The 24,907-nt window shown below is 41.2% G+C and overlaps 1 long non-coding RNA gene across 1 annotated transcript; it reads left to right on the top strand.

Moving 5' to 3' along the window:
* The first annotated feature begins 11,680 nt into the window (after positions 1–11,680).
* Positions 11,681–16,722, top strand: LOC129633005 (uncharacterized). The gene is made up of 3 exons (XR_008704797.1): positions 11,681–11,778; positions 12,261–12,339; positions 15,465–16,722. It is a non-coding gene; the product is annotated as an uncharacterized LOC129633005 (long non-coding RNA).
* The last annotated feature ends 8,185 nt before the right edge of the window (positions 16,723–24,907 follow it).

Here is a 24,907-nt window from a genome sequence, read left to right as displayed (position 1 = left end):
GAAAGGTTAGGAATAAGGTGGCCCTCGAAATATACAAGGGTAAAGGGAAGGACGGTGATATATAACAGTAAGATTTTGTCAAATTCAAAGAACACGTGTTCCCTGTGTTGATTTCTACCGCAACTGTCCCTTCTTCACTCAAGTCAAAGGAAACAACGTTTATCATCTGCATCTGCCTTTTCTTCTCACATCTAGATTTCTGAATATTTCCCAGACTCTCCACGGATGGTGAATGTTTTGAAATGAAAATACCTTAAGGTTAACCTACCCTTAATGCAGAAAGTTATCACTCAACATAAACCCACACGTGGCCCCCTCACTGTTGGCCAACAGCTGACGCTGAGGGTTATGCTATTTTGCATGGGGTGGCTCTGGTGGACAGAAGCCAACAGTATCAGAGTCACATCAAGCCTGCATCTGGATCTCATCTCTGTTATTTATTCACTGTGTCACCTTGGGCAAGTTCTTTAGCCTCTCTGATGCTCAACTTCCTCTTAAGTAAAGCAAGAAGACCCTGTTCTTCTTGTGAGGGTCAAGTCAGAGAGTATATATGAGCATACAGAATTTTTAAATGAGGAAAAGGACATTGAGGGAAGCAGAGCAGTTAAGAAAAAGATGAAGGAAGAGAGACAGACAGAAAAGCAAAAGGGGGAGAGGAGAAGGGGAGGGGGAGGGGAAGGCGGAAAGAAAGTGCTTTGAAGACTGGCAATTTGCTTTGCACATATGGGAAATATTTGTTTACTGGCTATAATGATGAATCAATTTCAGTGAAAATAATCATAAAGAATAGCTAACAGTTTTCTCTTTCTCTTCTTCATCCCCAGTAGTTTCCATTATCTGCCCCACCATTTATAAGGAGGTAAAATCCCAGGGTTACAGCATCACCTTCTTGGGGCAATCCTAACAAAGAGGAAAAAGAAAACAGGATGGAGGTTTTGGATAATTCAAAAGCTGAACAATAAGCTCCTGAATAATTGAGAGCGGCTGCTTCTGCGCATTGCTTCAAGCCCGTAACAGAGCTGGGCCAGTCAGGTGGACATACAGCGAGGCATTGTGCACCCCCCATACTCACCTGTCCCCAAACACGGGGCACAAGTGTTTGACCTTGACCCAAATTCCATCAAGCCCAGAACAGTCTGATCTGCATTTGGTGAGCAGGCTTTGTGTGTGCTCATCATGTATACATCATACATATTTACAATAGTTTGCCATGCTTTCTAATGACTGCAGGGAAACTCAGGCTATCTGTCTGCATACATTGCTATGTATGCAGAATTAGGAAAATATTTCCTGAAAAAGTGTCGGTTGAATGATTCTTAGGTTATGAATTTAGTAACTGGCAACAGTGTTAATTATTAAGTGAAATCTATTATATATATTGAAAGTATTCGTCACTCAGTCATGTCCGACTCTTTACAAACCCATAAACTATAGCCCGCCAGGCTCCTCTATCCATGTGATTCTCCAGGCAAGAATACTGGAGTAGGTAGCCATTCCCTTCTTCAGGGGATCGTCCCAACCCAGGGGTCGAACTTGGGTGTTCTGCATTGCAGGCAGATTCTTCACCATCTCAACCACCAGGGAAGCCCATAATACATAAGAGCTTCCCAGTTGACTCTAATGGTAAAGCACCTGCCTGCCAGTGCAGAAGACTTGAGAGATGCAGGTTCAATTCCTGGGTTGAGAAGATTCCCTGGAGAAGGAAATGGCAACCCACTCCAGTATTCTTGCCTGGGAAATTCCATGGACAGAAGAGCCTGGCGGGCTACAGTCCATGGGGCTGCAGAGAGTCAGACACAACTGAGAGACCAAGGGTACATATACATATATTTTATATCTATTTAATTATGAATTAAATATATACAATACATGTAATTATAAATTAATGTATTATAGATTTAGAAAATAAATGAATATATAATTAAGTGAAATCTATTCAGATTTTCCTGGAGTTGATTTTGCCATCTTGAATTCTGAATAAAAATGCATATTTAAACTCCCATAAGAATCAGTAAAAAAAAAAAGCTCCCAGTTCTTGTATTCTTCTGAATACTACCGAGATGCAATAAATAATCCTATCAGACAATGCTTGTGCTATGAAGCCTGTGATTTCTTTTACTCTGCAGCAGAAACCACTTGTCAGGGGGCTCATTAGTACAGGGCAGATGCCGATATCCCTTCAGAAGAGTGTGGGCACCGAGAAATAAATGCTTTCTTAGAGTAAATGGGCCAGCAGCCTCTGCTACATTTCCACATCTTTGGCCTTTCTCCTTAGTCTGGGAATGGAATGAGGTGTTTTCCCCAGAAGTCAGTCGGTCACCTTCTTTATATCACAGGAGGTGAGAACTCAGTCCTGGACTGGAGGTGAAGTGGTGAGCAGGCACTGGAATGGCTCCAAATATGGGTGTGAAGCTGTAGTGTGATGATGCCCAGGGAACCCAGCCCGTGTAGGGTGGGCTCCATCACTGCCTGTGTGTGCGTGCTAAGTCTCTTCGGTTATGTCCGACTCTGTGAGCCCATTTACTGTAGCCTGCTAAGCTCCTCTGTCCATGGGATTCTCTAGGCAAGACTAGTAGAGCGGGTTGCCATGCCATCCTCCAGGGGATCTTCCCAACCCAGGACTCAAACCCAGGTCTCTTATGTCTGCCTGCACTGAAAGGCAGGTTCTTTACCACTACACCCCTGTCAGGTTACAGCAGAGGAACCACCTTTGGCTAAAAACAAACAAATGCTTGCATTGCTCTGCTGCAGTCTACCTCTGGCACCCATGGGAACTGCTAGGGGTCAAAAAGGGACAGGTCATGGGGTCTATTTGAAATGAAGCAAGTGTGTTTGCTGTGGAATGAAGTCCTTGGGGCTGTGACGCTAACTAAATGGGGACTGAAATCCTAATGTCTGGGGCAGACACCCCTGCTTTAGGTCTTGACCCTGCTGTGTCCATAAATATTTCTGAGATCAGAATCAGGCTCTGTCCATGCATTAGCCTATATAGAGTTACTAAGCTTTCAGAATATAAAAGCATCAATGACCAAAACACACACTTTCTCTCAAAGTGAGAATGAAAATGAGGACCTTCAGATTTAGTCTTCAAAACAGCTCAATGCTCATTCACTCTGCTGTTACCCTCACGTGTTCTTTCTTTTGAAATTATTTCACCAAATGCAGGGCAGGGAGGGAGCATCAAAGGGAGACCTGGGCAGCACAAGGGGACCAAGGACAAGCTTGAAGGAGTATTGATCAAAAGGCTGAACATTCATCCTAGGACTCAGATTCTAAAAAATGGCTTCTTGGTATCTAAATTACCAATTTTAGATAAATTCTTTAAAAAAAAAAGTTCATTCATACAAAATCATTTTTCTTAAAATCAATGATAAGAAGCTTGTTGTTTATAGACGAATGTTTCCTCTCTGAACTGTACAGTAAGCACCACTTCAGGACTTTCTTCCACTCTGTTGCTTGAATCACGAAGTCTCCTGTGGCAGAGACTGGGTGATCTTTCACTGAACCATTTCCATTTTCCTCCCAGGCATGCAGCTCTTTTACCAGGAGACTTAATGCAATGAGCCATGGAGCACTCCATAGCATTCTGTCTCTTTCCTTTCAAAATTAATATTTCCTTCACTGCACAATCATTGCTTCTAAAAAATGTGCTTTTATTTTTTAAGTTGATTTTAAAGCAAAAAAAAAAAAAATTCTGATGTGGTCACCAAATTTGGTAATTAATTGAGTGAAGAGATTGTGATTACCAGTGGCCAAGCATATGCTTCTTATTATCAGTTTATCTGAAAATGGCTTTTTCTTTCCTTTTCTTTTCCTGATTTAACAGAATATTTTTCCACGAGCCTAGTTTAATGGGCTCCTAGTGATGTTCTAAGTGTTCGCTTATATAGTATTGGAGAGCAATGGGTTTATAAGCTTAATGAGGTTGATGATTATAGAAATTCAAACCAGAATCATTTTGGTAACATATGCAATTCTTTTTTAACCTCAATGTATTTGTCAGTATCTAATACATCAATATCATTTGACTTTTAGCCTTTCACACAGGCAAACAAAATAACTACATTTTTAGGTTGCCAACAGTGAAGTTTCAAGGAAGCATTATGATGTACTTAAAATTGACTTTATAATTTAAAGTCAATTTTATTGTTTGTGTGGATAATGTAATGCATACTATAGCCAAACAACATAAAGGATCACCTAGTGAAAAATTGAGTTCTTTTCTCTCCCTTGCCTTCTAGAAACTCAGTTTCTCTGAAAACTGCCACTATTACCCATTTCTTCTATATCTTTTCAAAAGTATTCTATGTATATTTAAACAAACATTTATATATTTATTTTCCAAAAAAATGTAATATTATACTTAAATACTGTTTTGGAACCTTTCTTTTTTAACTTAACCATTATCATCTAGAAGTTCTTTCCATACCAATACATATACAACTTTTCCACTTTCTGTACAGTATTCCATTCTAGGGGTGTGCCATGTTGGTTAACCATTTCCTATGAATGGACATTTATGTGGTTTCCAATACATTGCTATCATAATATTACAATGGGTATATTCACCCAATAATGTCACTTTGCATGTATGAGAGTGCCCATCTGTTAACTAAATACCAAGGGGCGGGAGATATGAGGATTTTTATTCTGAGACATACACATACACATGCTTGTATAGCCATGTCTTTAAAATGACCAGTGTTGGACTCTCCCACTTTGGAGGAAACCAAACAATTATCATGATGAAAGAGCCAGCAGTTTGCTTGGCCTTTCTGGGCCTAGCTGTAGGGTTAAGTAGATACAAAAGCCTAGACCTAAGGATGGTCAACGAATTTGCAAGATGCAGAGATGTCAGGAGCTTGGAGTAAGGGAGGTAAGAGAGGAGTGAAAGAAGTGGACCAATGACATTTAGAATTAAGATCACCTGGCTTAAGATGCTAGGAAACACACAGGTTAGGGAAGGGCGGCTACCTGAAAATGATCATTGTGTAATTGTGGTGAAGGGGGAAAGAGCGATGGAGGCAGACATAGAATGAACACAGAACCTGGAGTTAGAAGACCTAGCTTTGAATTCTGGCTCCACTAGAACGAGTGATCTGCGACCGACTAAGATAGCAAGGCTTACTTCACAAGGGTTTTGTAGGGGAGAAAAAGGAATGCATGTGAAAATGCCTGGAAAATGTTGAACTTAATAACTCTTAGTGGAATCTGAATGAATTTAGTTTTCAACATGTTTAGGCACAAAGCAATACTAACTTCAGAAAGTTTCCCAGAACATCAGCCCCATAAGAACAAGGCTGTGTCAGGCTTGTTCACTGCTAATGTCCCCTCTGCCCAGAATTGTGGCTGATTCCTAATGGGTATCCTATGAATGAAGTTTGGGCCTTCTCTACTCCACGGAGGAAGGAAATGAAAAGGCATAGAGAGAACCTGGTTAAGGTTAGAGATAGAGTTTTAAGAATTATACCCTTATAATTATTAGTCCTAATCATTCTTTATAAAGAAAACCTAACAATGTAGGCATTCTATGAAAATTTACTGATTGCATAATTTAATGAAGAAACGAATGAACTTTTCAGAGTGCTTTCAGAAAATATTTCATGAAGTCGCTGGGTTCCCCACACCCTACAGGGAGAAAAATATTATTTTCATTTGCATTATTGGATTGTCCAGAAAGGTCATTCAGGTTTTTCTGTAACATCCTACAGAAAAACCCAAACTTTTGGGCCAACTCAATATTTATATTACAATGACTTGGACTGTTGAGAAGTTATTCCATATTTTACTTTTTTTTGTATTTTTAACTGTTTTTTGATCTATGTTTTGCTTGGGATAAATTAACACATGTGCTGTTGGCCACATATTTCTAAAGCCTGTTTTACATAGTCATGTTGTTTATGTTGCCATATGGAAATACACAGATAAGGAGAAAATTCCTCAAACTTTCTCACTGACCAGGTTTTTGAAATTAAATAAGGAAATTGAAGTAGATGACCTTGAATGTCCTCTTTTGGCCTAAAATTGTATAATTCTGTGAATAAAAGTACAAGGGAAAGCAGAGGTTAAAAAAAAAAAAAAAAGCCCGGGATCCCTGTGGGACAGAAGCCACGTTACACTTGGAGTATGATAATAAACACCTCTCTTTTATGGAGTGTTGACTGAAGGCCAGGCCTTACATACCTTGTTTCACTTAATCCTTACAATCCCTATAAAAGGGGTGTTGGAAATTCTGCCTGGTGTCCAGCAGCTGGAAAGGAGATCGTTCTAAGCACAGACCACGATTCGAAGCAGCAAAGTTGCCAATAATAACAAGCTTTGTAAAAGTAATTGCTGCCTCAAGTTGAAGAACCGAACCGTTCCCCTCCTCCCCTACTCCCACCCCACCCCGAAAGGGCCGTTAAATCCAGGGGTGGTCCCCCCAGCTATAAGACTCACAGAGATGGTGTCCCCTTGAAGGGCAGGGTTCTGTGTGGTAATGACTTCATAGAACAGGGCTTTTTTACTTGCTTTTTCGCTTTCTCTAGAATCAGTTCTCCTTCTTGAATGGATGATACTCTTTCTCCCTTCTAGTTTCTGCTTCTGTCGTGAACTTGCCTAACTCTTGCTGTAGCACAGAGTTCTTAGGCTCTTTCTGTTCATATCGGGTGTATATCAATAGTCAGGGGTAGCTGGGAACTGCAGATCTCAGTGCTCACGTCTTGCTACAGGTAATAAAAGCAAGACTCAGACAAACTCTTCTCTCACACAAACATTTACTCACAAGCAAGCATCACTCCGATTCTTGCCCCTTTGGCTACTCCCATTACTCCGTGTTTAAATGACACATTTGGGGCAGATGCCATCACATCTTACAGGGATGGTTCAGTTAGCCTGGTTGCCATTAGGCAACCAGAATCCTCCAAGCCAGTGGTAGACTGGGGACAATTGTAGAATTCAACCTTAGGAACCATTTTATTGTGTGAAGAGATTATATTCTTAAACCCTGTCCATTCAAAGGCAGGCAGTATGTCTACGTTATTCTAGCAGCTGACAAACTTGGTGCAAAGGTCAAATCTGCTCTGTGCCTCTTTTTGTAAATAAAGTTTTATTGGACCACAGCCATGTCATCTGATTTTGTGCTACCAAGGCAGAACTGCATGATTGTGACAGATTATTCACTTGCAAAGCCAAAAAAATTTGTTATCTGACCCTTCCTGGAAAAAAAAAAAAAGTTTTCTGACCCCAGCACCAGCCAATCCACATATATGGAAGTGAAAGCCTTAGTCTAGTCGTTCAGTCATGTCTAACTCTTTGCGACCCCATGGCTTGTAGCCCACCAGGCTTCTCTGTCTATGGAATTTTCCAGGCAAGAATACAGGAGTGGGGAGCCATTCCCTTCTCTAGGGGATCTTCCTGAACCAGGGATCAAGTCTCCTGCATTGGCAGGCTGGTTCTTATCACTAGCACCACCTGGAAAGCCCCCAGGTATATTAAGCAGGACTATATTCAGCAATAAAAATCCATTGCTATTAATAATATCCATTTTGCTAATTAGTAAAACCTCTGGTGTGGATCAGAGATAAATGTAGCTGAAGTGTTTACAGCAGCTACCTCTGCAGGGTGGCCTTCCTATTAAATATTAAATGACACCCCCATAATATGTTCTATTAGGGCAATAGTAGACTCAGAGTATTTGTTAAAATTAACACACATTTATAGAACATTGTCAATTTTGACATTTAAAAAGTAAGTTGCAAATCATCTTAGATTTTCTTTTATTGCATCTCAAAGCTTATATTCGTTAATGATTATGATTAAATTCGGACTTCCCCAGTGGCTCAGTGGTAAGGAATCTACCTGCAATGCAGGAGATGCAGGAGACGTGGGTTCAATCCCTGGGTTGGGAAGATACCCTGGAGGAGGGCATGGCAACCCACTCCAGTATTCTTGCCTGGAGAATCCCACGGACAGACACACCTGGTGGGCTACAGTCCACAGGGTCTCAGAGAGTCAGACATGACTGAAGCGACTGAGCATGCATGATTAAATTTTAGATACTCTCATATCAATAACAGTGTTCAACCCAGAGTTTGAAAAGTATGTTATCCAATTGGATCTCAATGCAGTAGCTAAGATAGAGCAGGTTTATATAATCCCATTTTACAGAATAAAAAATCTGGGGACTTCCTTGATGGTTGGTGGCTAGAACTCCAAGCTCCCAATGTAGGGGGCCAGGGTTCAATCCCTGGTGAGGAAGCTAGATCCCACAGGCTGTAACTAAAGATCCTGCATGCCACAATGAGGATAGAAGATCCCGCATACCTCAACCAAGACCTGGCACAGCCAAATAAATAATTTTAAAGAAACTAAGGTCTGAAAGCATATCTACTTTTCCAACAGTTGTAGAACTGGTGAGTGATAGACTGAGGCTTGAATCTGAATCTATTCATTTTCCAGATCTTATCATCTCTTCTCTATGCCATCATAACTTCCCAATAACAACAATTAATTGATTTTTTTGAGCAAATTGCAGATTTCAATTTCAGCCAATGGAAATATATTCTATGTCTAGTAAATAGAAAAAAAAAATTCTTAGGAACTTAACTATTTTGCAAACTGTTTCTACCTCTTTTTCTCCACATTTTTTATTCTTAAAGTTTTACAGCCATCATTGGGTTGCAGGATTAGTTATTTGAGGTGGGGAGTAATTTCCCAGGGAATCAAAGGAATGAAGGTAAATGCGTGAAAATGGATCTGTTTCATCAACTACATAAAATGAGACTCTACAGTGTCAAAGAAGTCTTTGAAGGACCACCTTGGACTTAGAAGTCTGTAACTGGCACAGTATAATAAGGCTCCAGGGCTGGTCATAGACATTAGAAGAGGAAGAAGCACATTATTAGATTAATGAGTTCACCCCACCTCGCTTTAAATGCTGGGTTGTTCTTCCAGCTGTGTTGGTCTGCATGGGAGATTCAGTTTTTAATGATGGGCAGTGGGTTACGTGACCTGGTGTAGCATCTCCTCAGCCTTTCCTCAATCACTATTCCCCATGACTCTGACCCTCAGTTTCCCATAATCTATTCATTCCCATCCTATGCAATCATCTTGGTTGGATTTAAGCCCATAATTGGCGCTGGTGCATTTTGCTTCTTCCCCCTGCAGGTTCTGAGTTGGAGACAGAAGAGGCTTTCCTCCAAGACATCCCTTCATCTACATGGGCTCCAATAGGCCTCAATCATTACCATAACTTTAGGTGAAGAAGGGCAAAGGGCAGTTCAGGAATAAGAATGTTAAGGTGTGAGTCCAGAAAGGAAGCTAGAGGGCATCTTTCCAGACCTTAGCGTGATCGTCTGCTAGTGACTTGGATGACAAGTCAGAACCATATGGATTCTAATAACCAATAAGAGCTCTCATTGGAGACTTTTAAAAACAGCTTTAATACAACATCAGTAATGTAAAGAGACAAAAATGAGTTTAGGTGTGAGCCCACCAGTAGATGGTAAAACAGCAGCAATGTTAGGAAAGAGAAGTCGCTGTGTGTGCTTTTTTGAGAAGACTCAAATCTCTTAAAGATAGCTTCTCATGTCTGAACATCTGGGAATCTTCTTTGTGATTCTTTAGTTGACTTTTGATGGAAATAGCTGAGTCAATGTTGGGAAGAAGACAAGACTTTCAAAAGTTTCGGCTTGAGATTATATATTTATGATCTGCCTGAAATATAAAAGTGGGGAAAACAATGAAATCTTGAGTATTGATTTTGGGGGAGAAGACTTCCCTGATAGCTCAGCTGGTAAAGAATTTGCCTGCAATGCAGGAGACCTGGGTTTGATCCCTGGATTGGGAAGATCCCCTGGAGAAGGGAACAGCTGCCCATTCCAGTATTCTGGCCTGGAGAATTCCATGGACTGTATAGTGCATGGGGTCGCAAACAGTCGGACAAGACTGAGCGACTTTCACTTTCAAAGATAATTTACTTTTCACATAATATTAACTTTAGGACTATGTAGTCAATCATTCAGGATAGGTTAGGTTATCCTGTGGCAACACACAACTGCAAAATCTTAGTGATTTAAAACAACCGAGGTCTACTTTTCATCCAGAGAATATACCCCTTGAGAGAATTAACTTCACTCTGGAACCCAGGATTATAGAAAAGTAGCTCCATGGAACAAGACTGAGCATTGTGATAGAATAAGAACTTTGGAAGATTTGAACCAGCAATTAAGTGCTTCAACCCAGAGTAACATTTGCTAACAATTCATTGGCCAGTGCTGGTCACATGCCCCACTCAATCATAAAAGCCCAGGAAGAATAATCTTATCAACTACCCCAAAGGCAGCTAAAAATATTTATAAAATAGTACTAATGATTTCATGTCATTAAGATCAACAGGGCAAAATCTGACCTGGAGTATGTTCAAAATCATGTACACCAAATGATTCTGTTAAGGCTGACTTTGAAAAAACAGATTACAATAGCCAGGGCATGGAAACAACCTACATGTTCAATAACAGATGAATGGATAAAGAAGTGATACATACATACAATAGAATTACTCAGTCATATGAAAAAATTGGGTCATTTGTAGAGATATGAATGATTTAGAGTCTGTCAGAAAGAGTGAAGTAAGTCAGAAAAAAAAAACAAATATTGTATAGTAATGCATGTATATGGAATCTGGAAAAAATTATACAGATGAACCTATTTCTAGGGTAGGAATAGATACGCAGAGATAGAGAACGGACATGTGTACACAGGGAGGTAAGGAAGAATGGGATGAATTGGGAGATTAGGATTGATATATATTTGCTACCACATAATATAAATGGGCTTCCTTGGTGGCTCAGCAGGTAAAAAATCTGCCTGCAATGCAGGAGATTCAGGAGATGTGGACTGGATCCCTGGGTTGGGAAGATCCCCTGGAAGAGGGCGTTGCAACCACTCCAGTATTCTTGCCTAGAGAACCCCATGGACAGAGAAGCCTGGCCGGCTACCCATCCATAAGGTCACAAAGAGTAGGACATGACTGAAACATGTGAGCGCACATGCATATAAAATAGATAGCTAGTGGGAAGCTGCTGTACAGTGCAAGGAACTCAGCTCGGTGGGTGACAACCTAGAGGGGTGGGATGGGGGTAAGAGTGGGAGGGAAGTCAAGAGGGAGGGGATATATGTGTATATATATAGCCGACTCACTTCCTGGTACAGCAGAAACTAACACAACATCGTAAAGCAATTATATGCCCATAAAAACATAAAAATAATTTGCAGACACTCACAGTAGTGAGAGAATCTACTCAAAGTTTCTCTGCCCTTGGAGAGTGAATATGGGGATATCCTGGAAAGTGTGAAAAATATTTATGCCTGGGGCCCATTCCAGAGATTCCGATTTAATTAGTTTGAAGTGCAGCTTGGGCATCAGGATCTTTAAAAACTCCCTGAAGTTACACTAAGATTTGCTTAAAGTAGAAAGCCACTGATTTGATTTACAGGTCAGGGTTTTATGGTCATTTTCAACTCCAGAGTTATCTGTGCATCTGTGTGGTCTTAAGTCAATTAACCACTCTGGGTCTCTATTTTATTATCTGTGAAATTAGGAGTGGAATACAATGACTGCTACAGATCCTTCCAGTCTTAAAAATCTCTCCGAGACCACTGACTTCTATTTAGAAGGCGTTTCAGAGCTCAAGTTAATGTGTAAGTGCAGCCAAATCACTCTGTAAGTTCATCTGGTTAAGCTCCTCTATCTTCGATAATGGAAACAGGGCAATAATTGGCAGGAGTCTTTATGAGGTAAGGAGCTGTGTTTTTTTTCCTACCAAACCAGAAAGCTTGGCCAGACTTGGGGCTAAAGTCATGCTGTAAGAGAAAACACGAAGTTAAGTTCATCTCTTGGTTCTGTGTGGACTGAGGGTCAACATCCTGCTCTAAGATGAAAAAATTGTATGACCTAAGGCTATTCAGGTAAAAATAAAATTTAAAAAGCCACTTCCCTCAATTCTTCTTGCTGAAAATGAAAAAGTGAAAGGTTTCACCATTTCTTCACCGTGTAATCCTATCTCAGGGCTCTCAGTGTCTTAATGGCGTATTGATTGGCCCACACGCCTGCTATCTTTAAAGAAGCATTATTACTCTGTTGGGCCCAACATAAAAAACTACTTTTAAAGACCTTTTTAAGGTTTCTTTTTTTTTTTCAAAAGCTTCTTGGGGGTGTATTGAGCTTCTGTGGCAACTGGAATTAACTCTACAAGGCTCTTTCTCTATTTCTGACACAGTGAATCAGCTGAAGACGGCAGGTTATCAATGACCCATAGGAGGGAGACGATAAGAAGGCTCTGGAGATAAATTAATGTGGTAATTAGTTATGTGGATACCTGTATTTTTAGGCTCTTTCTAAATGCTTCTGTTGCACTGGAAACTCATGATAATTATCAATCGCCATCTTAAATACGTGACATTGACTAGTATTACAGGGCAGAAAGTGAAGAGAGGAGAAGATGGATTGTAAAAATTAAAACTGTTAGATGTTAATCTGTTTTTCAATTATCAAAATGCCTGACAAGCTGAAAAAAGACAGAATCTTCATTTAGAGCTCTGCTATATTTATTCTATGTCTGCATCTCTCTTCTTCAGTTATTAGAAAAAAGCATCAGAATAATTTTTATTGAATGCTTAGAAAAATATATGATGATAATAAACCAAAATATTGTCATTGTGGGTGATGGTATTGTGAATAGGTCTTTTCTTCTTCCTTTGGGAATCTCTAGGTTGCACTACTTTTATCCATTAACCAAAAAAAAAAAAAAAATTTAACCTCACTCCTTCAATGTGTTTTTGGGAAAATTACTTAACCATTCTGACCTCATTCTGCAACTGAAGATGAAGATAATAATAGTATCTGTCTCAAAGAGCTGAGGTAAATATTAGGTTTAATCACCTGGAATAGCTGATACTTGATCATCTTTTGACCTGTGAACATGGCAATTTGAAATAGTTCAGCAGAGTATTAAATATTCGGCATTGTGCCTGACAAATACTAAGCACTCAGGAAATAGTCACAGTGAAAGAATGTTAAAGAAATACAGAGAACAAATTTTAAAATAGAAAGGACATGATATGCAATTTGAAAAATTAGGTTTGTGGAGGTATCATCTGCATATAGCTTACAGTTCTAGAAAAGATGACAAACACATACAGTTGAATAACTACAGTCAGGACACAGAACAATTTCATCATCCTCTCAAAATGCACTGCGCCTCTGTAGCCAGCCCCTCCCCTCTCCACAGTCCCTGGTAAGTGCCAGTATTTTTCTATCCTGATAGCTCTGTCTTTAAGATGAATTTCTCCCTTAGTTTGGGCTTCCCTTGTGGCTCAGCTGGTAAAGAATCCGCCTGCAATGCAAGAAACCTGGGTTCGATCCCTGGGTTGGGAAGATTCCCTGGAGAAGGGAAAGGCTACCCACTCCAGTGTTCTGGCCTAGAGAATTCCATGGACTTTATAGTCCATGGGGTCACAAAGAGTCAGACATGATTGCGCGACTTTCACTTTCACTTCCCTTTCCCCCTTAGTTTAATTAACTAAATGTATTAATTTGCCTCCTTCTTACGTGGACACACACTTTCAGAGGCAGAAGGGAAGTCCCCTCCCTTTGGCTAGCCGCTAACTTCCACAGGAATTCAAGGTGTGGAGAGGGCAGGGACAGGCATTTGCTGAGACTCGACTTCCAGGTGTAGAGAGGTTCATTCCTCATGAGAGGAGGCGAGAATGTACACAGGCAGCCCATTCTGACTACTTTTCCTGGGCTCCCAATGTGGTTATGGACTCGGACTTTTCTGTTGATTATAACAGGTACACATGCTTGCAGGAGGTCTCAGCATCTAAGGTCAATTTAAATTATTCCATATCTCCAGAAAGTGTTTAGCAAAAAGCCCTTCTCAGTCCGGTTCTCCTTTTAGAAGAGTGCGCATCCTGTGGGTGTAGGCAAAGCCCTCCCTTCTTAGATACTGGGGTACTTTTATGAGGGTCAGGGTTGTGGTCATACCCTTTGAGGTGTTTTTTCTTGCCTTCTAAGCATCTCTTCTCCCCTCATGAGATCACTGAGAATAATGGCCTTATTTCACATTTCTGCAAGTCTCTAAAACATCCACTTTAATAGAGGATGGGGCTTCCGTGGTAGCTCAACTGGTAAAGAATCCGCCTACAATGTAGGAGACCCCAGTTTGATTCCTGGGTCAGGAAGATCCACTGGAGAAGGGATAGGCTACTCATTCCAGTATTCTTGGGCCTCCCTGGTGGCTCAGCTGGTAAAGAGTCTGCCTATAATGTGAGAGACCTGGGTTCGATCCCTGGGTTGGGAAGATCCCCTGGAGGAAGGCATGGCAACCCACTCCAGTATTCCGGGGTGGAGAATTCCATGGACTACAGTTCATAGAGTTACAAAGAGTCAGACACGGCTGAGTGACTTTCACTTTCACTTAATAGAAGATGGTATGCTCACACCTGCTTTTGCAGTCAGTGTATTATCACAGGATGTGTGACATGCAGCCTCTGAAAACCCCATCAAATTCTCGGGACAGAAGGCAAGTCAAAAAAGGCAAATGGCATCCTAATATTATAGGAATAGTTTCAACCTTACAAATCCCACAAGAAGGTCTCAGATACCCTACTCAAGGGTCCCCAGCACTATCTTTAAAAACCACTGCAATAGACCACTCTTAAGAATCCTAGAAAACTCTGGAAGTTATTACATTAATTCTGGAGTTGAGCTTTATTTAAAAATAATTTAATCTATTTATTTATTTTTGGCTGTGCTGGGTCTTTGCTGCTGTGCGGGCTTTTCTCTAGTTGCAGTGAGCAGGGGCTGCTCTCTAGTTGGGGTGCACTGGTTTCTCATTGCTTTGGTTTCTCTTGTTGCAGAACACAGGCTCTAGGGTGCCTGGCCTTCAGAAGCTGCAGCATGTGGGCTCTGTAGTTGCAGTTCCTGGGCTCTAAACCACAGGCCCAATAGTTGTGGTGCACGGGCTTAGTTGCTCTGAAACATGTGGGATCTTCCCAGACTGGGGATCAAACCTGTGTCTCCTGCATTGGCAGGTAGATTCTTTACCACTGAGCCATCAGGGAATCCCCAGGCTTTAAAAAAAATATATTTATTTATCTCTTTATTTGGCTGCCTCAGGTCTTAGTTGAGGCACAGGGGATGTTTTGCTGTGGTGCGCGGACTCTCTAGTTGTGGTGTGTGGGCTCCGGAGGACTCAGGCTCAGTAGTTGAGGAGCACAAGCTTAATTGCCTGGCAGCACCTGGGATCTTAGTACCCCAACCAGGGACTGAACCCGTGTCCTCTGCATTGCAGGGTGGATTCTTAACCACTGGACCACCAGAGAAGTCCCTGGAATTGGGCTTTTGATGTTTTGTACAATTTCTAACTTCTAAAATTCTGTGAGGATACTGTTTATGAACCTAGGTTTTGTTTTTATTTCAGTTGCAGTTTCCTTCCTCATCTTCATCCTCTGATGGTGTCTGTCTGATCATAGTCTCAACACAGAGGAGAACCTCTCCAGAAAATCACCAGCCAAAGCGGCAGTATTCTCTCTAGACAGAACATTTGATAAAGAAGGATGTCAAGTCAAGTGGATAAACACATTTTATTGAATTCCTTAAAGATTTTAAAAAATTACTTTGGAATAGATCACCCTAGCCTCATGTATTAAATGACTTAGAGTATGATTTTTTTTTTTTTTTTGCTATATGCATTTACCACACTTATCTTTAGTATTTTTTATTCAAAGATAGTTTCACAGTTTTTAAAATATAAAATGTAAGCTAAAATCATTTGATTTGCTTAAATATCATATGTCCATTTTTTGTCCCTAATTTTTAATACTCTTATGCCTGGATTTCTAAGTTTATACCAGGTCTTCTCAGAAGAGCTTTAGAGTAGGCCTCTGAGTTCTTTGATGTGAACTCTGCTTTGAACTTGGAAATGTTTCCCTAGTGTATTTGCTTCTCCACTTGATCTGTATCAGCTTGACTCCTCCCAAGTGTATATTGAAGGAGTTGTGCTAACTGGCAAATCTGTTGTTCATCGTTATGTTAGGGCTAGGAAAGTGGGGCCCTGTGAGTTCAAGCCCTCAGGCACTCTTTCTCTGCAGGATTCCCCTCAAGGCTTAATACTTTCAATTCAGAGAATCATAGAATATTAGAATGAGGAGAGATCTTCAAGGTCATCTAGACCCATGCCACTCAAGAACTAAAGCACAAGTACCACCTGGGAACTTGCTAGGAATGAAGAATCTCGGGAGCCACTCAGACCTACTGAATCAGAATCTTCATTAGAACAACAAGATTGCAAGAGATGAAGTGTCCATGTTAGTGTCTGAGAAGTGCTGCTCCAGACCAGCCCCTTATCCAGTGGAGAAATTGTATCTGCAGCATCTTCCACGTGGTGGTCCCCTTGGGCTCAGATGTCTTCACCTTCAGGCTTTGGGATACAGATCAGTGATTCTAGATCAAGATTCCTAACTTTGATTGCATATTAAAATCACCTGGTGAGTTTTTAAAAATTCCAATGTTGAGGTCTCATCTTGGACTAATAAAATCTGAACCTCTGGCATTTGTGTTTTATGAAGTTTCCCCACAATAGCCTAACATGTAACCAAGTATGGACCACTGTTCAAGAGCTATCCATTTGCAACTTAGGCCATTTACTTCATTCCTGCTTTGATTTTCTGTGAAAATGCAAATATTCCCTAATTTCCCTGGAAATAGGGGTGTGTTGTTTTTTTTTTTAAATCATCCTAACTAACTGATGGCAAACTCTTTAGTAACATGACAATTCACACAGCATTATTCTGGGATGGAGGAACCAGCAGTTAGGAAATCTCACGCCTTGTTCTTGGTCATGACCAGTTCTTGGTCAGCTAAACTGCCTTGGGCAGGAAGGGGCTGGGTCAAGCAGAGAACAGGAAGTTCTTTGGCCAGCCCACTTCAGGTTTCTGGTCTGTCTTCTTGCTTCTGCATTCATGGTCCCTGGGGTGAGGAAGGTGTAAGGAGGCAAGAACCTCTATAACTGCCACGCTATTGGGCCCCTGCAGCTGAGTATGGGGTCCCCAGTCTAGTCCGTGGTCTAATAGGGCTAAGGCAAATTTTGCTAATGTCATCATCTTGTTGGCCTCAGAAGCAGTTGGTTGTTTTTCTCCACTCAATAATCCTCTTGAGTCATAAGCGCTTTTGTTCGTGACATGACTATTGAGAAAACTGAAACCTGCTTCTATTACTTTTTTGCAAGAGTTGTGGGAGAATGATTTTCTTGACATTTATTAGCTTTAAAACTATCCAGTTTTATTTTGATAGTACTACATTAGACTAGTTGTTGCTTGAAAGTGTGTAAATCATGTTAACAGTAATTCTGAACATATTAAATTCATGATCAAGTCAAAAATTTGAGGACTTGGGAGACAGTATTATTTTAAAGGGAAATTCAAGTTATCACCCATAGTCATTTTAATTTACTATTAATAAAAATATAACAGAAAATGAACTCTTAATAATAAATAAATTTAGAAGTTCTAATATCCTAGAGTCCAATAAGTATCATTCACATATTAAAATAAAATTCAGAAAACGTATAGCTTACAAACTTTCCTTTATACATGTTTGAGGATGAAATGCCATCACATCTCCTTCCTCCCATCCCTGCTTGCTCAGTTGCTCAGTTGCCTAACTATCTGTGACCTATGGACTGTAGCTCACCAGGCTCCTCCTCCATGGCATTTCCCAGCAAGAATACTGTAGTGGGTTGCCATGCCCTCCTCCAGGGGATCTTCCCAACCCGGGGATTGAACCTGCATCTCTTGCGTCTCCTGCAGTGGCAGGCAGATTCTTTACCTCTGAGCCACCTGGGAAGCCCCATCCCTGCTTACATAGCCTTCAAATCTGTATATACATATACACATGTTGTTTAATCATGAATGTGACACATTAAATTTATAGACATGTGAGGGATTTAAAATTTAGATTCCTAGTTCTTTAAACATCCCAATAAGGAGTCTTAGAGATAACAGTAAAGTTTACTTTGTAGACTAAGCAGGTATTATAGGAAGAGAAGATTGTGGGTGCCTGAAAAGTATAGAGAATTTTAGAGCAATTCTATTCTCCCCACTCCAGTACTCCTGCCTGGAAAATCCATGGACAGAGGAGCCTGGTAGGCTGCAGTCCATGGGGTTGCTAAGAGTCGGACACGACTGAGTGACTTCACTTTCACTTATCTCTTTCATGCATTTGAGAAGGAAATGGCAACCCACTCCAATATCCTTGCCTGGAGAATCCCAGGGACGGTGGAGCCTGGTGGGCTGCCGTCCATGGGGTCACACAGAGTCAGACGCAACTGAAGTGACTTAGCATAGCATTCTCCGTTAAGGAAAACGTGGTTTGGCTTCCCAAGAAAATGTGAGAGAGGAAGATGGAGAACATTTTAAGAAGGATATTTTTTCTAATTATAACTCTTTTCTTCTACTACTACAACATTTGTATTTAAGAATTTTAAAATAAAATCTCAATTTTGGTACATGTATTCTACTTTTTTCACTAACTTACATTTTCATTTCAATAATGCTTTATTTTTATATTTGAATATATATGAACTGAAGTTAACACTTTAGTTTATCTACTCTACTTTCAATTAAAACATTTGGGAAAATCTCCCTGTAGTGACTTTTATAAATATTTTTTTAAATGTGAAAAAATCCCAGTCATGCTCCAAATGGATCTTTTACATATGTTCAGATTTCTTAAAGAAGGGCACACCTGTAAAGAGTCATCTATCTGAACAGGTAATTTTCTTATTTACTTGACTGGTGGGGTTTCCCTGGTGGCTTAGATGGTGAAGAATTTGCCTGCAATGTGGGAGACTTGGGTTTGATCCTTGGGTCGGGAAGCTTCCCTGGAGGAGGGCTTGGCAACTCACTCCAGTATTCTTGCCTGGAGAATCCCCATGGACAGAAGAACCTGGTGGACTGCAGTCCATGGGGTCACAAAGAGTCGGACATGATTGAGCAAGTAAGCACGTACATATACTTTACTGGTCATTGGGCTTTGCAGGTGGTGCGAGTGGTAAAGAAATCTGTCTGACAATGCAGGAGACACAAGAGACGTAGGTTCCATCCCTATGTCAGGAAAATCCCCTGGAGTAGGAAATGGCACCCCACTCCAGTATTCTAGGCTGGGAAACATGTTAAACTGTTAAAATGTGAAATTATGCTATTAAACTTATGAACTACTTCAGTATATTTGAGAATATACATGAGAATGTTCTTGATCTCAGTATCTTCCACTTCTGTTCCTTTCTCTCCCAATTTGTTTCCTTGACTTTTGGGTTTCTTCTTTGTCTTAATTTCCTTACATATAGCTCTCTACTTTTTGAGAAGGGCCCAGGTATACACCTGCATGGGTGAGAATACGTGGGGACACTTTCTTACATCTTCAAATTAAACTCACTATGTGGCTACTGTCTGCTTTTCATGCTGGTGAAAGTGAACAGCTTGAATTATGTGCTGTTGTTATTTCACCTCAACCCATGATTATCATAGAGTCTGGGACCAAAGCACAATTAAAGCCATCCCTCTCCTTTCACCCACATAAATACTTTGAGGACTGCCTTCTTCCTGCAAGTCAACATCTGACATTCTTCATCTGTTTCTTGCATCTTTTCCCCTATCATCTGGACTCAGCAACCACTTTGGTCTAATCCTTCAGCTCAGACACCAGGGCCATGGTAGCATTTCCCAGGATAAGCGGTTGGGATCTGGACGTAATTGAGGAGGATGTGCCTGACGCCACGTTGCCCAAACATGGATGCAACAATGTTCAAGCTGGGAAAGATCTTGTGCTCCTTCCAGTTCATCCCAGGAAACTGCTGCCAGGGAGGCAATGTGACTCATCCAGGGACATATAACAAGTAATAAACAAAGCAGGAAACAGGGAACATGGAAAGCACGCATACAGGATTAATTAAGAGGCACTAAAGCTGAAGGAAAATATGAATGGGGCTCAATGTTCCCAGGAACAGAGAGGACTAATCGGAGTGCTACCAGTGGTTAAGTGTATCCTGTGTGTATCTTTATTCATCTTGATGGCCTAGCCATTATTCCTTCCCTAGAAAATCTCTATCTTGTATATCATTATCTTTTTTGGAACTGTCTTTCATTGTCCCAAAGTACAAACCTTGTATTGGAAACCTTATTTCCAATTTACACTGAAATTATTCAGATCAAAGCTTTATCTCTGGCCTCGAGTCTTATTTGCCATCCTAGCAATAATCCACTAGTGGTTCTGGAATTTAACTCTGGAGAGGACTTAGCCTGTCTCCGTGATAAACATGAGTGATGCAATGAAAGAAAGCCAACATTTAATGAATGCCAAGGGTATGGTATGTACAGTGCCCTGGGTTATCCCATCTGATGGTCACAGCCTTTGAAGTAGGCTGTACATCCCATTGGCTTCCCAGGTGGCACTAGTAGTAAAGAATCTGTTTGCCAATGCAGGAGACACAAGAGATGTGGGTTTGATCCCTGTGTTGGGAAGATCCCGCGGAGGAGGGAATGGCGACCCACTCCAGTATTCACTAGTGGGTTCACTGGAGAATTCCATGGACAGAGGAGTCTGGTGGGTTACAGTCCACGGGGTCACAAAGAGTTGGATGCAACTAGTCTTGCTTCTTGCCTACATTCTATTACACAGGGGAGAAAAGCAAGGACAATTTCTCCCTCATCCTTCACCACTGATCTTTCTTTATATTGACAAATAACTTAAACATGGATCTAAGCCATTCCCTTTTATTTTTTAGAATTTCCTTGGAAACTATCCCATTCCTCCCTCCTTGAAGCAGTGCTGCCATCTTGACAGGCCACACAATTTCTTCTCTGGCTTAAATCTTTTCCTCTCACACCTCTCCTCCCCAGGGGCTGGGAACAAGCCAAGTCTCCCCTTCCTCAGCTGTTTTGCACCTCCTTGACATGTCCCACCTGGTGACATCAGACTGTATCTTCAAACCTCCAGTCCCCTCCTCCTCACTTCCTCCTTTAAGAAACACCCAAATACAATCAAACTCAGATGGAAAAACTGGCATTCTGCTTTTTTCCACAGGTTTTTTTTTGGCAGCAGAAAATCTGCTTTTATTTGCACTGTCATTAAATGACCCCGAAACTGAGCCAGGCTTCTTCTGCTTCCTACGCCCACCTCTCCAGAGGAGTCTCCCCTTCCCCTCCCTTTTCCCAACTCCCTATTCCCTCTGTCTGGGTAGACTGGAGATGATTGCTTGGAAACTCTGGGTCTGCACCCTAAGCCTTCTCAAAGGCTTTTGTCCTGCTGTGCGTGTGTGTATTAAATGTTGCATTTTGTCTTGTCTTTCTCCCTCCCTCCCTTCCTCCTTCCCTCTTTCTTTCTTTCACAAGAGACCCTGCTTTCCAACTTCACAAAGTTTTTCTGAGAATAAACTTTTTACAAGCGTTCTTGTTGTTTTTAAGTACTGGCATCTGTCTATTCTGGAAAAGTAAGGAGGTTCTTCTGTGGACTCTGAAACAGTGAGCCCCAGGACAAGGACAAACGTCGTCTCATCCAATACCCTCATTTGATAGAGGAGAAAAACAAGGTCTAAAGAGGTCAGCTGAATCACTAAAGTCCCATTGACTGTTCCAGACAGGGCTAGAGCCAGAGGGCAGGTCTCCTGACCTCTAGTCCACCGAGATTTTCTGGAGATCATGTCATTTCACAAACAAGCCCTGCATTTTGAAAGTTGCATGCTGACTCTTGAAATAGCTGCCCGTTAGTCTGCTGAGCAGTTGCCTGCGGCCACTTAGGGCTCCGGCATTTTGTTGTGTTGTGTGTGTGTGGTCGCTGGTGACCTCACAGCTCTGGAGACCCCAACGTCTTTAACATGTGTGTGTGTTGGGGGTGGTGGGGTGGGGGGGATTCCGTGCATTTCCAAGAAGATAGTAACTCCTGTTCTCTTTCTTACATTAAATCTGGCAGCACCAGATAGAATCACATGACCCATTAGGTCTGCCTTTCATGTCCCCCTCTCCTCTGAACAGCCTGCCTGTCTCAGACTTCTCTCCTTCTAAGAAAGATGGCTGGAGCCTCTTTGTTTCTCAGTCCCTACCATTCCTCCTCTCCCACCAGATACTCCAAGTAGGCTGCCCTATCTTCTTTTAAAATGCATTCATACTTTCTTTTCAACCCAAATAAAGACATTCCTGGGCTACCCCAGGTGGCGCTAGTAATAAAGAACCCGTCTGGGTCAGGATCCCTGGGTCGGGAAGATCCCCTGGAGGAGGGCATGGCAACCCATTCCAGTATTCTTACCTGGAGAATCCCATGGACAGAGGAGCCCGGGGGCTACGGTCCATAGCATTGCAGAGTTGGACAGGACTGAAGCGACTTAGCGCACATGCAAAGACATTACAATGATTACAATATAAGAAGTAAAAACAGCATCCTAGTTTCCTTCCCATGCTCAATTAACCCTGGAACTCTGTTCTGCATCTTATTTTGTCCACAGATTTGGGAATACCAGGTGAGATACCCTGGTGACTCCAGTCCTGTCTCTGGTGAATCCTGTTATGTATGCAAGCATGATTTAAACATTTGTGATTCGGAGTGCTGTATTTTATAGTATATGATTACGTAGCTTACCATTTGAAATCCAGGATCTTCCTCTCCTGACATACCAACAGCGTGTTCACTCTCATCTGGTGCTTCCTTTGCTCTGTTTTGTATGCACTGTTTTCTCACATCAAAACTCCACTTTTTTTGAGTGTGGAAGAGACTGTTGTCTTTTCTTTCCTATAAAGCATTCTTTTCTCAGCACAGAACCTAGCATATAGTTCAGTTAATGCTTGCTTCATATTGAGGATGGGGAGTGTTTACACTTTTTGCTGATCTATTTTTATTTGTGTATTTTCAGGAAAAGTGAAAGGGAAGCGTGAACTCTCCTCATTCTTTTTCTTCAAAAATATATACACGGACAGATGAAGCACGAGGAGGGATTCTTGGGTGGATGGTCATGTTCTAGTTCTTGGTCTGGATGATAGTTACACATATGTGCTCACTCTGCTATAACTCATCAGTTGGCACACTTCTTGTTTGTGCATTTTTCTGTACATGTTTTATGTCATTTAAAACAGGTAATATGTACTATATGATATATAGTTCTAGTCTGATAAGATACTGTGTTGGTGAAAGTTTGTGGAAATAGTCATGCTCCTGCATTGCTTGTGGGAGTGTAAAGTGTAAAATATCCTTAGGAGTAAATTTGGCCAAATTATCAAAATGAAAAGGTACTTACCCTCTGGCTGAGCAATGGCTAGCCTAGCAATGTACCCCAAAACTATTCTGCAATGTGGTCTATACTAGTAACACTGGAATCAACAGGAGGAAGAACAGATTGTTGTACATGATACAATAGAATATTATTCAGCAGTAAGTAAGAGGGAGGCAGATCTGTGTCTGCTAATTTGGAAGGAACTTCAGGTTAAAAGTGCTTCCCTTGTGGTTCAGATGGCAATGAAGGAGACCCAGGTTTGATCCCTGGATGGGAAGATCCCCTGGAGGAGGACATAGCAACCCATTCCTCTTGCCTGGAGAATTCCATAGACAAAAGAGCCTGGCAGGCTACAGTCCATGGGGTCACAAAGAGTTGAACACAACTGAGTGACTAACACTTTCACTTTGGGCTTCCCTGGTGGCTCAGACAGTAAAGAATCAGCCCACAATGTGGGAGACCCAGCTTTGATCCTTGGGTCAGGAAGATCCCTTGGAGAAGGAAATGGCAATCCACTTCAGTATTCTTCTCTGGGAAATCCCATGGACAGAGGAGCCTGGTGGGCTACAGTCCATGGGGTTGCAAAGAGTTGGACACTACTGAGAGACTAGCACTTCAGGTTAAAACGTATGTACAAGGTGCGTCTGTTTGTGTTAAGTATATGTGTATATATATATTTGCTTGTATGTTCATAAAATAACTGTAGAAGGACACACAAAAAAGTCTTAATATTTATTGCTTATGACGCAGGAAAGGGTAAAAGGAAACTTATTTCTCACTGTTTACTCCACTTGATGCACATTCAAATTTTATATGTATATGCAACCTATTCAAAAAATTAATTAAATCCAAAGCTGCTTCTTTGCTGCTGTCTATTTCTCACTCTCATTCATGGACTTTCTAAACATCCTATAATTGGTAACTTTGCCTTTACTTTCTTCTAACAGCCTCCGAATCCACTCCATGGAGGAAAGATCATACTCTTCTCTCATAATATTGAGTAAAACAGGCAGGTCACTCTTCTGCTGGTGACCTTATTAATTGAGTTTAGACCTCAAGTGAATTTGCACAGCTTTTTTTTTTTTTTTTTTTTTAATGAAACATTCAAAGCTTCTTTGCCCTCTTTAGCTCCCCTCCTCCCAGAAGGCAGGAAGAGAGTCAAAGACAAGTATTCCATTTGTCTTTAATCAGATTTACAAGTGCTGTAAACTGGTTGTCGGACTAGAAGAAGAGAAAACCTTAAGGGATGTAATTTGACAAGTGAAGGGAAGAAGTTGGGTCTAACATGTGCCCTAGATTTGTAACAAGCAGATCTCAAGAAGTAAGGTCTTATCTCCATGGCCTGAGAATCTGGAGCTATTAGAGGTCCTCAAAACTAAAATATAACAATATAACCAAAGATAATCGCAGCAAAGAAACAAAGGGGACTCTGATAGAACCAAGTCAGCTTCCTGATCACCCACAGCCAGCTGCAGAGGATGGAAAGGCCAAGGGTGAGGAGTGTATAGGTGCTTGTTGAGGATGTCAGCAGGAAGGCTGAAACTCAGCCTTGCAAAATTCGCAATGGACAATGTGTATAGATTTTTGAAAAGAGACATTCAAACCTA

Source organism: Bubalus kerabau, chromosome 18, assembly GCF_029407905.1.
Source record: "Bubalus kerabau isolate K-KA32 ecotype Philippines breed swamp buffalo chromosome 18, PCC_UOA_SB_1v2, whole genome shotgun sequence".
NCBI lineage: Eukaryota > Metazoa > Chordata > Mammalia > Artiodactyla > Bovidae > Bubalus > Bubalus kerabau.
The sequence above is the reverse complement of the archived record's forward strand: the minus strand, read 5'-3'. Positions and strand labels throughout refer to the sequence as shown.